Raw genomic sequence first — 12659 nt, 5'->3', positions numbered from 1 at the left:
ATAATATTCACATGTTGAATATGTAGAGACCTTCGATTGAGCACCTACGCACTGCCGGATCACTCTGTCAAAGGTATTGTAGCTTGCTTTAAAGTTCAGTCACACATCAGCAGTTCAACTTCACTTGCTTCTCTTATCACACACGTTTTAACAATTTTCGTTCCAGCGCTCGCCATACAATGTTGCTGCTGGCAACCTTGGCTTCAACACAGATGGTCTTGTATCGTTCTCCACAACTCACCAGCTGTGTTGACTTCATTGAAGCTGCTTTGTTCTTAGAGTCAAGGACGGTATCACGGCGGCTGGTGATTCTCCCTGCATTCATTATTGATGCTGGAGGGCCCCAGGAATCTCCAACATACAATGATGATATGATATGGCATTTATAACGAGCCTATACACAAGTGTTTCAAGGCGCGACAAGGCAAGGGAGGGGAGGCGAAACAGAGGGAGGACAAAAAACAACAATCTTACTAGGCCTAGTGACATTGAGATTGCGCAAGTGCAGGGGAGAAGGGGAGGGGAGAAGTGCCAGGGGGGTTGGAGGATGGACAAGAGCAGGACAGGAATCAACACAACAAGTAGGGCAGCCAGCAGGTGTCAAGTGCCAGTGTTAGAAATGCAGTCGACAGGTGTCTAATAAGTGCTGGAAAGGTGTCTGTAGTGTTGCAGAAACAGACCACAAGTGCAGGGGGTGCAGTTGTGCAGCTGGACGGGCAGGAACCTGAGCCCAAATTCAGAGGGTAGCCAGGTGACCAGTGCAAGTATCAGACGGAAGTTCAGCAGGGAAGAGGACGAGAGAAGGCAGAAGCAAAGGGGAAGGTCTTGAGGTGCTTCCGGAACCGGAGATGGTTTTGCTCAAGTTTCGGAGAAGCGGTGAAGCTGTTCCCGAGGGAGGCACCAGCCGAAGAAAGAGATCTACCCCAATCCGTTGCTTGGCAAAGCGACTAACTCTCAAGGAGTTGGAGGTGGAGGAGCGAAGAGCTCGAGTATGAAGATATTTCCATAGAGAGACTTGGAGGTATTGCAGATCCAGACTCCAGAGGGCCTTGTGGACAATGCAGAGGGTCTTGAACTTGATCCTTGCCGCCACTGGGAGCCAATGGAGAGATTTCAGAGCCGTAGAGATGCAATCCCTGGGCTTGAGGCCACGGACAAGTTTTACAGTCCTGTTCTGGATGAGTCGTAGAGGATGGAGAGTAGAGGCAGGTAGATTTAGAAAGAGACTGTTGCAGTAGTCCAGCCTAGAGAAAACCAGAGCTCTGGAGACAGTGAGGTTCTGGTGAAAAGTGAGGAAAGGAAGAATGCCTCTGAGGAGGTGCAGCTGGTAGTTTGACTTCTTAGAGACGTCAGAGATGTGAGGAGAGAAGGAGAGTGTGGAGTCAAAGATGACCCCAGGTTCTTAGCCTCACAGGTGGGAGCAGGAAGAGGGCCCAGGGTGGCCGGCCAGAGAGTGATAGGAAAGGAATGTGCAAGTGAGCCGATGAGGAGGATCTCTGTTTTACTGGCATTAAGGCAGAGGTCATTGGCGACACACCACTCCTGGATTCCGGGAAGACAGTTTGGTATGAGAGAGGGAGAAAAGGTGGTTAAGGGGACCCTGAAAGCGAGCTGAGTGTCATCGGCATAGCACTGAAAGTTGGAGCAGAGAGCAGCAATGCAGTGGGCGAGAGGTGCCAGGTCTTAGTTGAACAGCCAGGGAGAAAGATTAGACCGCTGAGGAACACCACAGGTATCGAGAGAGATAGAGTAGAGGAAGGACCCAAATTCGATCTGGGAGGTTTGGTCAGAGAGAAAGGAGGTCAGCCAGGCCAGGGCCTGATCAATGATACCCAGGTTATCACAGAGCTGGTTGAGCAGGATGGCATGGTTGTCAGTATCAAAAGCAGAAGAGAGATTGAGTAGGATGAGGACTGAGGGGTGGTTAGTATCCAGGTTTCAGAGCAGGTCTTCACGAAAGTCAAATGGTCGAAAACATTTGGTCGACAGACAATTTGGTCGACACCATTTGGTCGAATGCCAAATGGTCGAATTTTTTTTTTTTTTTTTTTACCCATTTTTTGGTTTTTTTTGGGGGGGGTCCCCCCCCAACCCCCTTTTTTTTCTTTTTTCTTTTTATTCCCCACACAAAAACCCACAAAACACATATATATATAAAAAAAAAAAAAATCGACCATTTGGCATTCGACCAAATGGTGTCGACCAAATTGCAGTCGACCAGTTTGTTGTCGACCAGTTGACTGGACACCCATGGAGACAATCAACAGATTCGGTGTGAAGGTTAATCTGGGAGATGGACAGCTTTTCCAAGAGTTTGTGAAGAAAAGGAGTAATGGAGATTGGGCAATACTTAGCCAGACAGGAGGGGTCGGCTGAGGGTTTCTTAAGAAGAGGATGCAGAAGAGTGTGCTTCAGGGGGAAAGGAAGGTTCCAGTGGCGAAAGAGTGGTTACAAAAGTCGGCCAAGGCTGGAGCGTGGGTGTCAATGTGGTCCTTCATGGTTTTGGATGAACAGGGAAGAACCTGTTTTGAGAAGACTTTCATAGATCGGACTTGTCTAGAAACCTTGTCAGGGGTGAACAAAGGAAAGGAAGAGAAGGGAGGAGGAGAGGTGGCTGTGGGAAGGCCAGAGTAGAGGAAAAAGTAGAGGAAGGAAGAGGAGAGGAAGAAAGGGTGGACAGGATGTTCTGGGTTTTCAAATTAAATGGGAAGCCAGGGCCGTGCAGAGGGCCTGGAAGGGGAGACGTAGAGACTGCAGCCAGATTGACCAGCTCCTTGCAGATTTTGAAGAGTTCGGCCGAGTTGTTAGATGCTGCAGAGATGCGGGTTTGGATGTGAGCTCTCTCCTCGTTGTGGTAAAGAGTCTGTACTGCCTTGGAGCAGACAGCAGGCCATTTTGCAGGATTCTTCAGCCTGGTTTCCTGGTGTTATACTTTTTATTGTAGAGGTCTATGGAAAGTAACGGTTTTCTTGTCAAGGTGGTAAAGGAAATTTCCCTCCTTGCGATCCCCTTTGGTTTTGTCGTCTTTCCTCTCTTGCTCAGCTGCAGTCTCGGAACTTCTGTTTACTCGTGGCTTTGCCTCACTCAGAGTGTGCTCTCGTTCTCTGCCTTTTATCCGTGTGAGGAAGTGTACTGGAAGTCAGGTGTGAGTGATTGCTGATAATTGCCTGACCTCACCTGACCATAGTATTGAGACATGTCAGGCACACGGTTCAAGTGTTAGTCTTTTTTCCCTTATATCTGGCTGTCCATGAGAAAGTGTTTGTGTTGTGTGTGGTAGGATGGGGTTGAAGGTGTTACAGGGAAGGGGATACCGCATCTCACTATCTGTTGTTCCACTAGCACTTCTCAAAGACCCCTCACCCAGGTGATCCTCCCGCACTGACCCACCCCAAGGAACGGGATCCAAAAGCGATGGCCTTGTCCGGGCCAGCTGCATAAAGGGGGGTCCTGGGAGTCCCTCTGCCGGACATTAATCCCAGTTATGAGAGCCTGACCCAGATTTTTTAGCTCACTATCTTTCACAGAAGAGAAATATCCAAAACATATCAGTCTTTGTCCTGCCCGGGGAGCAGTCCAGCACTGTAATGCTGTTATGAGACTACAAATACCAGAATGCAATTCAGCAAAAGGCCAATAAATTGCCTCTCAGCAGTGGGAACATAGAAGATCCTTAAACCATATTGGGGCATAATGTATTTTTAAGGAAAAAATGTTTGTTGCTGGGACGTTAAGGTGAGAACCTAGCGCCACAAAACCGCTGAAATTGTTACATAATTTCATGTATGCATTTGTCAGTTACATCAAAAGATTGCACCCAAAACGTGACATTTTGTTTGTTATATGTTTGCTTTCCACTAATAATGGCATCCATAATTGTATATTGGAATGAGATATTTTTGAAATTTTTCGAAAGGTGGTTTTTTTTATGATGTTCTTATAAACCATTGATACTTAAGACATTTTTGATCGCTTACCTCGGGTCTGTACCTTTGTGACAACTTTTTGTATCTTTACTTACCTGCTCTGTTACCCGGTGTATTTATCCATGCTGTGTAACACGTACAATGCTGTACCAGCCGGACTGGCTTTACACGATAATTCATGCTTTAATATTAAACTGTGCAGATATGCTGTGTAATATGCATTATACTGTAACAACAGGAATGAGATGTCATGATAATTGGCTCCAACTATGTTCATTGCAACACCAGTACTCTTGCCTTGCAAAATATTCAATGTTTTTAATGCAGAACCGATTTGCAGAGTTATGTTGTTACTCATGAGGACTGTATACTGCTCCAGTAATAACGATTATTGATAATATACCTCACTCACGGATAGCCATCTTTTCGTGTAAGCTAACATTAGGTGTTAATGTATAGTACCATTACACACGTGGACACTGAACTGAATAGATACGCTATGCTACACATATTATATTGTAACAACAGGACCGATTTGTTGTGATAACTGTTTCCCATCATATACATCCTACCATGCTTTGATAACACATCGAGCATTTTTGCTTTATAACACTAACAATATGTCCTGCACCATGTTTTGCGAGCGATCAGTTTGATGTAACTGACAAATGTATTTATGCAATTATGTAACACTCCAGACATCATCATGGCTGTCTACAAAGTTGCCCGTTAGACTACCCGGCGGCCCTGAGGACCGGCATGATGAAATCCATCGCGTTTCGATGACATCACGCGCTCGTCCGTGGTTACTGGTCCGTAAGTAGCAGGAGTAGAGGATGGTCTTCCAACGCGGAATTCCTGCTGTAGGAAGAATCTCTCCTACGGAATGGGTGAGCTTACACTAAGCCTTTTGAGTTAAGATGGTTCCATTCAATCAGCCTCTAGTTGAGGTTTCACCCTCTTTTACTGTTCTAATGACATGAAGTTCTTACCTTTCAGATTTCATATTTACTCAGAAGGTATTTTGCTGTTTCTTTTTCTTGTTCTTTCTTATTTTTTCACACATTAATTGGCATTTGATGTCTTGACATGTACATGACAGAAATGCAACGGACTGTTTATAAATAAAACTTTCCTTTATTAAGAATTGGCTACAACTGCACCGCTGTCGAAGCCATAAAGACTAGCAAGGGTGTTTCCTATTCCAATGAGTTTAGGGATACGCCTCCACCGCATCCGTCTGTCAAAGTTGAGAGTTTTACTGGTGCTGGGAATGCAGTTAATAGTCATTTTAATGCTGGCCAGTTGAATCAGGAGCCCACTAATTCAGAGTTAAACGTACCTGCTTCGGGTTTTGGGGAGTGGCGTTTTGAATTACAAGGTCCAAGAAAAATGAGGCTAGGAACAGTGGAGGATGAGTCCCGTTAGGAATGGTTGGCTACAGAGGTGCAATCCACAGAGTTCCCAACCTCCCATTTCTGTTGGTCTGTTGGAACACAAGAGGGCACAGACATCAGTTTGAGCACGATGGTCTCCTGGATTGCATTGATATTTTTTGCATTGTTGCACTTCAGGAGACATGGCAAACGGAACCTTTGGTCGTGGACAGGTGGAATATTATTAACAGGCTTGCAATCAAGGGGAGGGTGGGCCGGCCCAACTGTGGGCTGGTGTTAGGTGCAAAAAAACCTTCGCACTTGACTGAAATCCCTTGTGATCCCCTAACATTATCATTGGCAGAGTTGGGGCTGGAAACGACTCGGAGGCGGATGGGGAAAACGGGGTTACTGTGATTAATGTTTATGTTCCAATTTATAGAGAATCCTGTGCAGCTGTTCATAAAGAGATGGAATTAATTCTAAGGTCTCATCTCGAAACGCACCCATTTTGGTGTGCAGTGACTTTAATTCCAAAATCCCCAGAGACACTAATGTCAGTGGGATTGACCTGGGAATTGTGCGCTCTGCATTGGCACATGAGTCTCTTTTGGGCGCTGCTTGCTCGAAGGGAATGGGTTGAGCCACTTTGCTTTATGCTGTTGGCCTGTCAATGGGGCTCACCCTTCCGATCATTCTCCTCAATTTACCAGGACCTCTGCGAACAGCGCGAGTATCGTTGACTATGGCCCTCATTATGAGTCCGGAGGTAGCCGTGCCGGTAAAACCGACAGGCTGCCGCTGGACCCGTAGTGAATTACCAGCGCCAGCCTTACCAGATTTACCGGGGCATTACAACCCCGGTGGTCTGGTAAATCCGGCGCCTGCAATTCTGTTAATCCCCATTCCCATCGAGTCCCATATGACTTCAGGGGAATCGGGACCGCGAAAGACCAGCACCGTGTCCTAATGGAAAGCATGGAAAAAAGACTGCCCAGAGTGTATTCTGGGAAAGTAGTAGCCTGGATTTTATTGAGCATAATTTAAATCGTAAAGGAGCTGCGAGTTCACATCAAATAAATGTTGTAAAGGTAAATATCGGATCAGGAGTTAGTACTTAACCCGTCCTCATTAGAAGGGGAGTAAAAGTTGTGTTGCTGCCCTTGAAGTGAGCTTGCATAAACAAAGAGGGGCACACCGCAGACAAATGATATATCAGCAGTGTGTGTACTCACACTACTGTGCTCTGGCTAAACCCACTAATGTGGGCAAAGGATATAGATTGCCTTCTCATAGGCTACCCGCGGAGGGGCTGGTACGACCCATGCATAAGCTGGTACCCATGAGTTACACAGAGTGTATTCTGGGACACGTAGTGTCCAGGACTGTTGTAAGCATAATATGACTCACACAGGAGCTGTGAGCTGTATAATAACATGCACTGCATACTCTTATAAGTCAATCCGGGTCATTCGAAGTTTGGAGGCAGCCATGGTGCTAGCACCATGGCTGCCTCCAAAATCGGTCTGGGTCCGGGTTCCTTGAATGGGGACTTACCGGGTCATTCCAACCTAGGAGGACCTGGTAAATCCTCATTCAAAAAAACCAATCCCCATTCCCATTTGAACCCCCATAGGGCTCAATGGGGAGGGAGCTAATAGCGGGCCCGTTATTTGCTCCCTGGTCCCTTAGCGGCTCACGCTAAGGGCGGCTGCTAAAACCAGCCGCCCTTAGAGGGACCCGCTAAGGGACCTCGTAATAGGGAGGTAGGCAGTTAATGGCATCGGCATCCTTACCGGTGCCGTTACCCCCTACCGCCAGGGTCAGAATGACCCCCAATGTTGAAAATGTAATAACCGGAGCAGGGGTTCATACATCACTAGTTCTGATTGGACGGGAAGAACAAGCGTTTACCTGCTGTCCTTAGAGTGAACTGTGGGTACCCCCATACTCGAAGGGGAGCATGCTGCACGCGAAATTACCACTGATGTATCAGCATTGTGTATACACGCCCCAATGTGCTGTAGACAAGTCCATAAGTGTGGGAAAAAGGTATAGATAAACCCATCATGAGTTGGATACGCTGGTGCTCAATATCATTCCATGGGAGCTGTAGTTGGACACAACTGTGAGATCCCCTGTGTTGGCATTCAAATATCGTCAGGCACAACCTGTACAATCCTGTAACCAATTTATTCCATTCAATGGAAATATGACACACATGTGGGACCCCCTATATTGACATTCAAATGTAGTCAGCCCAATCTGTAGCTATCCTGTAACCAATGTATTCCATTCAATGGAAATATTGAGACCGTTTTCTACGGTGTCCAGAGAATGGATCCATCTTTGTTCCACCCGGTGTAGCATTGTTGACATGTCTCCTCCTCAGGTTGGCATTTTTATGGTCTGTAAAACAAACCATCTTATGTCTTTGTCAGTGTTTCCCATCCTCTCAAAATGTTCAACTGTTTGTCTCCTACTTTATTTCTAATGCACAAGCGGTGTTCTGAGATTCTTTGGCAGACCTGTCTCGTGGTTTTGCCCACATAAAGGAGGTTACATGGGCACGAGATTACATAGATGGAGTTTTTACTAAGACAATTTGTGTGGCCTTTCAGTAGCCACTTTTTGTTATTCCCGTATTCAAATGTTTTCCTTGTTTCCGTATACGGGCATGTTGCACAGTGGCCACCTTTGCAATGTCCTGTAATAGTTGTTAAACCCCATTGATTCCTCACTGTGTGATCTGATTTGGTTTCTGTGTATGTGTGAACCAATTTCTGTCATAGGTTCATATTGCGCTTAAATGCGAACATGGGTCTATTGGCCAAACTGCCTGCTTGTTTCTCTAAGTGCCAGTTTTTGTGGACACTTTTCTTAAGTGCATTGCTGATAGGTGAGAAGGTTGACACACAGATCAATCTGTCGTTCTTGGCCTTCTCTTTTTCGGAGCAAAGCAGATGTCACGATGGGTGTTAAACCCATGTTTATAGTGTTGCTTCACCAATTGCTTAGGGTACCCCCCGTCAATCCTGTAGTTTGGTTGAATAATCAACAAACTCAGCCCTATCTGTGCAGTTCCTTCTAATGCAGTGGCTATTGAAAGGCCACACAAATTGTCTCAGTGAAAACTCCATCTATGTAATCTCGTGCCCATGTAACTTACTTTATGTGGGCAAAACCACGAGACAGGTGCGCCAAAGAATCTCGGAACAATGCTTGTGTCATGAACCGTTGCCTACGTCCTTTCTGGACTTCGTGGTCCCTGACCCATAGGGTATTGAATGCAGTAATCCTTCCAACATAGCCGCCTGATACGGAATGCTGCTTGCCAGTCCTTGCACTCCACGCTCTGCGTTCTACTAAACAGACACGCCCCTGCGGCTCTGCACATCTCAACACTACCGGTTGCTGTAGTTGGACGTGTGTTGCCGGAGTTCGCTCGGGGCTTTCTTCTGAATCCTGTTTCCCGGTTCCTTCAATCTTCCTTCCTTCCTTTCCTCAAAACTTACCTTCGAACCTCCTGGATTTTCGCCCGCACTCGGGTCACGGCGTTCCGTGTCTCCGAGCTCGGACATTGTTCCTTCCTGGTCTCCCTGGACATCTGAACATATCCTGGAGTTGGATTGTCATCCTCACGCTGGAATCGGAAGACCAGCACACAGGTTTATACAAATCCCGGACCGTGCAAAAGAAGTCACCAAAGAAGGTCTCAAGCAAACAACAAAAACAGATGACAAGGGGAGAGACTTGTGACAGATTGAGACACCTGAAAAACGATACAGACACAGAGATGGAAGCTGCGGTTCAAGACCTCATGCGAGGCATGCAGGAACGAACCACAGAAGTCCAGAACCTTAAGGCTGAGAATGCTGCATTAAAGCAGCTAGTCTTGCCATGTGACTCTGCAACTAAGGAAAGCGTGTTATTGGGAGGAGTAGTGGACAAATTTGATGGTTCTTCAAAGACCCTCCGTGCCTTCCTTGATTCATGTTTGGTACACTTCACCTTCAAGCCCTACTACTTTTCCACTCCTAGAGCAAAGGTGGGGTTCATGATCTCACACCTCACTGGTAACGCCTTGACCTGGGCAACCCCCCTAGTCAATTCGGGTGAAGCCCTCCTGGATAATTATGATGGGTTGTGGAAGCCCTAAAAGCCATGTTTGATCGCCCAGAGCAGGTTTACAGCACTCAAGAACGTTTACTTGAATTTCAACAAGGATCCCAGGATATGCTTACCTAAGTGAACCGCTTTAAACAACTTGTGAAGGAAGCTGATTGGTCTCAAGAAGCCAGCTTCACCCTCTTCCGAAGAGGCCTGAATGAAGAAATAAAGGACGAGTTAGCCAGGATAGCTGGCCCAAACTCCTTCCAGGCTCTTATGGACCTTTCCTTGCAAATCGACTTTCGAATCCAGGAAAGAAAGGCGGAAAAAAAGAAGTCTAAGTCAACCTTCCAAAAGGCTGCCACAGACCACCCATCCAGACCAGAGCTCACAGCTTCTCCAACCTCGGATCCAGAACCCATGCAACTGGGGGCATTCCATGGACCCATTACCCCACAAGAAAGAATGCGCCGGATTCACACTGGTCTATGCATGTATTGCGCCTCCGATAAACATCTCGTGAGAGAGTGCCCTATTGCTCCTCCACGGCGTTTGGGAAACGCCAGCTCCCGATCCTAGATGGGGCACAGTTTTGGGAGAGAGATGTCTGCTCCACATCAATTCCTTCCTTGAACTCCCCTGGACAAAATAATCTTATGATTCTACAGGCATGCCTATCGCCTTCCAAGAAATAATCTTACCCCATCCTGGCATTAGTGGATTGCGGAGCTATGGGCATATTCATAGATCATGATTCGGTCACTACTCACAACATTCCACATGAAACTCGAGAGAGAATGCAACCTGTAGAAGCTATTGATGGGAGACCCCTGTCTTCGGGACCCATAACCCTTCAAACTAAAGAGATCCTACTTTCCATAAACCACCATCAAGAGAGGATTAAATTTGACATTATAAGATCGGCCCACTATCCATTGGTTCTAGGCATGCCCTGGTTACAAAAGCATAACCCCTACATCAATTGGGCAGCAGGTACCTTGTTTCTTGGTTCTGAACATTGTATGTCCCGCTGCTTATCCCTAGATACCTTACCAAGGTCCTCTGAAGACTCTCAAGAAACTCAGCAAATTCCAGTCACTGTTTCTAACATCATCCGGATTCCCAGGGCCTATCAGGCTTACACAGATGTATTTTCGACAGCCATTGTTCAGGCTCTTCCACCACACAGACCTGAAGATTGTGCCATTGATACTGAAGCTTCAGCAGTAATCCCTTTCGGGAGAATGTTTATTTTGTCAGAACCCGAAAAAAGGGCCCTCTGGGAATACCTGGATACCAACTTGGAAAATGGAATTATACAACCATCCAAGTCCCCGGCGGGCTCTTCTCTATTTTTCGTCCCCAAGAAGGATTCCAAGGAGCTTAGACTATGCCTAGATTACCGTGGCCTTAACCAGTGTACTCTCAAGGATCGTTACCCATTGCCTCTCATCTCGGACATCCTGGAAGCAGTCAGAGGTGCAGTCGTCTTCCCAAAATTAGATCTCAAGGGGGTGCCTACCATTTTATTCGTATAAAGGAAGGTGACGAATGGAAAACAGCCTTTAGAACCCCCTTTGGCCACTTTGAATACTTGGTTATGCCCTTTGGACTTGCTAATGCCCCAGCAATCTTCCAACATTTTATGGATCGGGTGTTTTCTGATATGCTGTTCCTCTTCGTCATTGTATAACTGGACGACATACTGATATACTCCAAGGACCACCTGAAACATGAAGAGCATGTAAAGACAGTCTTACAACGTCTACGTGAACATAAGCTCCTGGCTAAACCCGAGAAGTGTCTTTTCCATGTATCAACTTTTCACTATCTCGGATTCGTTCTTAGCCCAAAAGGAATTGGAATGGACCCCTCAAAGGTTGATTCCATTCTATCCTGGCCTGTTCCAACCACTGTAAAACAAATTTAATCCTTCCTAGGGCTTGCTAACTTCTACCGGAAATTTATACCAGCATTTTCTGAGATTGTGCATCCTATTGTTACATTGTTAAAGAAAGATACCCCCTTTCGGTGGACCTCAGCCCAAGATTCGGCGTTCCTGCGGTTGAAGTCGGAGTTCACACAAGCTCCCATCCTAGCTCAACCCAGCATTGATCGACCTTTTCTTGTCGAAACTGATGCCTCCAGCTACACCATTGGGTCAGTCCTGAAACAGGAACTTGGCAACAAGTTAGAACTCCCCATCGCCTATCTCTCTCGCACCTTGACCCCCAGTGAAACTCATTATTCCGGCCTGGAAAAGCGATTGCTAGCCATCCGTCAAGCCTTCACTGATTGGCGTCATCTTCTTTTGGGAGCCAATCACCCGGTACAAGTCTGCACGGACCATCGGAATCTTCAAGTCCTGCAATCCCTAAAATGTAGAAACAGTCGTCAAGCCGTTGGGCCTTTTTTTTGCCCAATACCAATTTCAAATCCATCATGTCCCTGGAACACATAACATTATAGCCGATGCCTTATCTAGACGTCCTGATTATTAACCCCTTGAAGATCGGACCTTCCCTAAGATGTTTCCCCACACAATATTTGTTGCCTAAGCAATTACCCTCCTGGAGGATATTCGAATTCAAACCCAGTCCTCTGAACCTTGGAAGGAGTTTAAGAGAAACAATCGATGGAATCTCAAAACAAAGGACGGATACCTGTTCAAGGACAATCGCTTGGTCATTCCCACTTCTGGACTGAGACAAAAGATCACAAGCCTATACCATGATACTTTCCATTCAGGACATCGTGGCATCACCAACACTCTCCATCTAATACAAAGACAGTTTTGGTGGCCAAAGATGAAGGATGATATCAAGATCCATATCCAGACATGTGCAGTCTGCAATCAGAACAAACATGATAACAAAAGACCAGCAGGTCTCCTGCTCCAACCAGCAATACTGTCATGATGGCCGCTCCCGAGGAGCCGGTTCAAGCCCTGTGTCCCCGAAAGCGGATATCCAGTCCCCAAGGAAGGACCCAGCAACCCCATATAGGGGCCCTTTGGACAGTGTCCTGGCGCCATAGGCGCCAGGCTCATTATGAAAGTGCTTGGGTGCACTTACCTGATGCAGACCATGCTGCAGGATCCCGGCCTCCTTGAGGCCTGAAAGGAACTACTTTACCTGTGGGACTAATTTACGATCCGGGCGTGGTCGGGGAAGGATACATACCTGATTGGAGGAAGGATACATACCTGGAACTTCTTCCAAGGCTATTTAAACCCCACCCGAACAGC

This window comes from Ambystoma mexicanum, chromosome 4p (assembly GCF_040938575.1).
Source record: "Ambystoma mexicanum isolate Mex_15411 chromosome 4p, UKY_AmexF1_1, whole genome shotgun sequence".
In the NCBI taxonomy this organism is placed as follows: Eukaryota; Metazoa; Chordata; class Amphibia; order Caudata; family Ambystomatidae; genus Ambystoma; species Ambystoma mexicanum.
This window is presented reverse-complemented; position numbering follows the sequence as displayed.